Source organism: Oncorhynchus gorbuscha, unplaced genomic scaffold (genome assembly GCF_021184085.1).
Source record: "Oncorhynchus gorbuscha isolate QuinsamMale2020 ecotype Even-year unplaced genomic scaffold, OgorEven_v1.0 Un_scaffold_1336, whole genome shotgun sequence".
Lineage (NCBI taxonomy): Eukaryota > Metazoa > Chordata > Actinopteri > Salmoniformes > Salmonidae > Oncorhynchus > Oncorhynchus gorbuscha.
Window position 1 is genome coordinate 72,501 of NW_025746142.1, and position 5,000 is coordinate 77,500.

Sequence of the window (5,000 nt, forward strand, 5' to 3'; positions counted from 1 at the left end):
TGACTAACACACACCAACACTACTCTGGCCGGTACCACTAAGGCCCGGTGACTAACACACACCAACACTACTCTGGCCGGTACCACTAAGGCCCGGTAACTAACACACACCAACACTACTCTGGCCGGTACCACTAAGGCCCGGTGACTAACACACACCAACACTACTCTGGCCGGTACCACTAAGGTCCGGTGACTAACACACACCAACACTACTCTGGCCGGTACCACTAAGGCCCGGTGACTAACACACACCAACACTACTCTGGCCGGTACCACTAAGGCCCGGTGACTAACACACACCAACACTACTCTGGCCGGTACCACTAAGGCCCGGTGACTAACACACACCAACACTACTCTGGCCGGTACCACTAAGGCCCGGTAACTAACACACACCATCACTACTCACTCTGGCCGGTACCACTAAGGCCCGGTAACTAACACACACCACTACTCTGGCCGGTACCACTAAGGCCCGGTAACTAACACACACCAACGCTACTCTGGCCGGTACCACTAAGGCCCGGTGACTAACACACATACAAACTGTGAAGTAAAATTTAGTCGGGGGCGTCGTCCGTTGAGTCGGGGGCGTCGTCCGTTGAGGCGGGGGCGTCGTCCGTTGAGATGGGGGCGGAGCTATTGAATGTACAGTTCTAAACACCTCACTCTGGCGTTTTTGAATTTAAACTTTATTTACACAATTGGCACAGCGTCATCTGGGTTTGGCAGTCATTGTAGATGAGAATTAGATCTCCCAATTGGCACAGCGTCATCTGGGTTTGGCAGTCATTGTAGATGAGAATTAGATCTCCCAATTGGCACAGCGTCGTCTGGGTTTGGCAGTCATTGTAGATAAGAATTAGATCTCCCAATTGGCAGAACAGTGGGTTAACTGCCTTGTTCAGGGGAACAGTGGGTTAACTGCCTTGTTCAGGGGAACAGTGGGTTAACTGCCGCCTTGTTCAGGGGAACAGTGGGTTAACTGCCGCCTTGTTCAGGGGAACAGTGGGTTAACTGCCGCCTTGTTCAGGGGAACAGTGGGTTAACTGCCGCCTTGTTCAGGGGAACAGTGGGTTAACTGCCGCCTTGTTCAGGGGAACAGTGGGTTAACTGCCGCCTTGTTCAGGGGAACAGTGGGTTAACTGCCGCCTTGTTCAGGGGAACAGTGGGTTAACTGCCGCCTTGTTCAGGGGAACAGTGGGTTAACTGCCGCCTTGTTCAGGGGAACAGTGGGTTAACTGCCGCCTTGTTCAGGGGAACAGTGGGTTAACTGCCGCCTTGTTCAGGGGAACAGTGGGTTAACTGCTGCCTTGTTCAGGGGAACAGTGGGTTAACTGCTGCCTTGTTCAGGGGAACAGTGGGTTAACTGCTGCCTTGTTCAGGGGAACAGTGGGTTAACTGCTGCCTTGTTCAGGGGAACAGTGGGTTAACTGCTGCCTTGTTCAGGGGAACAGTGGGTTAACTGCTGCCTTGTTCAGGGGAACAGTGGGTTAACTGCTGCCTTGTTCAGGGAACAGTGGGTTAACTGCTGCCTTGTTCAGGGGAACAGTGGGTTAACTGCTGCCTTGTTCAGGGAACAGTGGGTTAACTGCTGCCTTGTTCAGGGGAACAGTGGGTTAACTGCTGCCTTGTTCAGGGGAACAGTGGGTTAACTGCTGCCTTGTTCAGGGGAACAGTGGGTTAACTGCCGCCTTGTTCAGGGGCACAGTGGGTTAACTGCCGCCTTGTTCAGGGGCACAGTGGGTTAACTGCCGCCTTGTTCAGGGGCACAGTGGGTTAACTGCCGCCTTGTTCAGGGGCACAGTGGGTTAACTGCCGCCTTGTTCAGGGGCATCTTGCAACCCTTTGGTTACAAGTCCAATGCTCTAACCACTAAGCTACCTACCTGCTACCTGGTGTGTGTGTTCGTGTGTGTGTGTGTGTGTTCGTGTGTGCCTGCCCATGAATGTCTCTGACTGTGTGTGTGTGTGTGTGTAGGCTGTTTGCAGAGAAGATCAATAAGAATGAGCGTAAGGGGAAGGCAGAGATCACCACCCTGCAGCAGAGTCAGGAACCTCCTAACTTCTGGGAGGTTCTGGGAGGACAACCTGAAGAGATACGCAAACACGTCCCTGATGACTTCACACCCGTACGACCCAAACTATACAAGGTACCCCCTGACCTCTGACCCCTCACCTCTAATCAGACACGTCCCTGATGACTTCACACTCGTACGACCCAAACTATACAAGGTACCCCCTGACCTCTGACCCCTCACCTCTAATCAGACATGTCCCTGATGACTTCACACCTGTATGACCCAAACTATACAAGGTACCCCCTGACCTCTGACCCCTCACCTCTAATCAGACACGTCCCTGATGACTTACCACCCGTACGACCCAAACTATACAAGGTACCCCCTGACCTCTGACCTCTAATCAGACACGTCCCTGATGACTTCACACCCGTACGACCCAAACTATACAAGGTACCCTCTGACCCCTGACCTCTAATCAGACACGTCCCTGATGACTTCACACCCATACGACCCAAACTATACAAACACCTGGCCCCTGACATCTAATTATTTCGTTGGGTCTGGGCTAATGTTGTCTAGGTGGGTCTGGGCTAATGTTGTCTAGGTGGGTCTGGGCTAATGTTGTTGTCTAGGGGGGTCTGGGCTAATGTTGTCTAGGGGGGTCTGGGCTAATGTTGTCTAGGGGGTCTGGGCTAATGTTGTCTAGGGGGTCTGGGCTAATGTTGTCTAGGGGGGTCTGGGCTAATGTTGTCTAGGTGGGTCTGGGCTAATGTTGTTGTCTAGGTGGGTCTGGGCTAATGTTGTCTAGGTGGGTCTGGGCTAATGTTGTTGTCTAGGGGGGTCTGGGCTAATGTTGTCTAGGTGGGTCTGGGCTAATGTTGTTGTCTAGGTGGGTCTGGGCTAATGTTGTCTAGGTGGGTCTGGGCTAATGTTGTCTAGGTGGGTCTGGGCTAATGTTGTCTAGGTGGGTCTGGGCTAATGTTGTCTAGGTGGGTCTGGGCTAATGTTGTCTAGGTGGGTCTGGGCTAATGTTGTCTAGGTGGGTCTGGGCTAATGTTGTTGTCTAGGGGGTCTGGGCTAATGTTGTTGTCTAGGGGGTCTGGGCTAATGTTGTCTAGGGGGTCTGGGCTAATGTTGTCTAGGGGGTCTGGGCTAATGTTGTCTAGGTGGGTCTGGGCTAATGTTGTCTAGGTGGGTCTGGGCTAATGTTGTCTAGGTGGGTCTGGGCTAATGTTGTCTAGGTGGGTCTGGGCTAATGTTGTTGTCTAGGGGGTCTGGGCTAATGTTGTTGTCTAGGGGGTCTGGGCTAATGTTGTTGTCTAGGGGGTCTGGGCTAATGTTGTCTAGGGGGTCTGGGCTAATGTTGTCTAGGGGGTCTGGGCTAATGTTGTCTAGGGGGTCTGGGCTAATGTTGTCTAGGGGGTTTGGGCTAATGTTGTCTAGGGGGGTTTGGGCTAATGTTGTCTAGGGGGTCTGGGCTAATGTTGTCTAGGGGGTCTGGGCTAATGTTGTCTAGGGGGTCTGGGCTAATGTTGTCTAGGGGTCTGGGCTAATGTTGTCTAGGGGGGTCTGGGCTAATGTTGTTGTCTAGGTGGGTCTGGGCTAATGTTGTTGTCTAGGTGGGTCTGGGCTAATGTTGTTGTCTAGGTGGGTCTGGGTCTGGGCTAACGTTGTTGTCTAGGTGGGTCTGGGCTAATGTTTTTGTTTAGGTGGGTCTGGGTCTGGGCTAACGTTGTTGTCTAGGTGGGTCTGGGCTAACGTTGTTGTCTAGGTGGGTCTGGGCTAACGTTGTTGTCTAGGTGGGTCTGGGCTAATGTTGTCTAGGTGGGTCTGGGCTAATGTTGTCTAGGTGGGTCTGGGCTAATGTTGTCTAGGTGGGTCTGGGCTAATGTTGTTGTCTAGGGGGTTTGGGCTAATGTTGTTGTCTAGGGGGTTTGGGCTAATGTTGTCTAGGGGGTTTGGGCTAACGTTGTTGTCTAGGGGGTTTGGGCTAACGTTGTTGTCTAGGGGGTTTGGGCTAATGTTGTTGTCTAGGTGGGTCTGGGCTAATGTTGTTGTCTAGGGGGTCTGGGCTAATGTTGTTGTCTAGGGGGTCTGGGCTAATGTTGTTGCCTAGGCGGGTCTGGGCTAATGTTGTTGTTGTTGTTGTTGTTGTTTAGGTGGGTCTGGGTTAATGTTGTTGTTGTTGTCTAGGTGGGTCTGGGCTAATGTTGTTGTCTAGGGGGGTTTGGGCTAATGTTGTCTAGGGGGGTCTGGGCTAATGTTGTCTGGGTTAATGTTGTTGTTGTCTAGGTGGGTCTGGGCTAATGTTGTTTAGGTGGGTCTGGGTCTGGGCTAATGTTGTTGTCTAGGTGGGTCTGTGTCTGGGCTAATGTTGTTGTTGTTTAGGTGGGTCTGGGTAATGTTGTTTAGGTGGGTCTGGGTAATGTTGTTTAGGTGGGTCTGGGCTAATGTTGTTGTTGCTTAGGTGGGTCTGGGCTAATGTTGTTGTTGCTTAGGTGGGTCTGGGCTAATGTTGTTGTCTAGCTGGGTCTGGGTTAATGTTGTTGTCTAGGTGGGTCTGGGTAATGTTGTCTAGGTGGGTCTGGGCTAATGTTGTTGTCTAGGTGGGTCTGGGTAATGTTGTCTAGGTGGGTCTGGGCTAATGTTGTTGTCTAGGTGGGTCTGGGTTAATGTTGTTGTTGTTTAGGTGGGTCTGGGTAATGTTGTTTAGGTGGGTCTGGGCTAATGTTGTTGTTGCTTAGGTGGGTCTGGGCTAATGTTGTTGTCTAGCTGGGTCTGGGTTAATGTTGTTGTCTAGGTGGGTCTGGGTAATGTTGTCTAGGTGGGTCTGGGCTAATGTTGTTGTCTAGGTGGGTCTGGGTAATGTTGTCTAGGTGGGTCTGGGCTAATGTTGTTGTCTAGGTGGGTCTGGGTTAATGTTGTTGTTGTTTAGGTGGGTCTGGGCTAATGTTGTTGTTTAGGTGGGTCTGGGC

The 5,000-nt window shown here is 51.8% G+C and overlaps 1 pseudogene; it reads left to right on the forward strand.

Moving 5' to 3' along the window:
* LOC124022328 overlaps positions 1 to 5,000 on the forward strand; it is a 55,049-nt pseudogene that overhangs the window by 33,277 nt on the left and 16,772 nt on the right.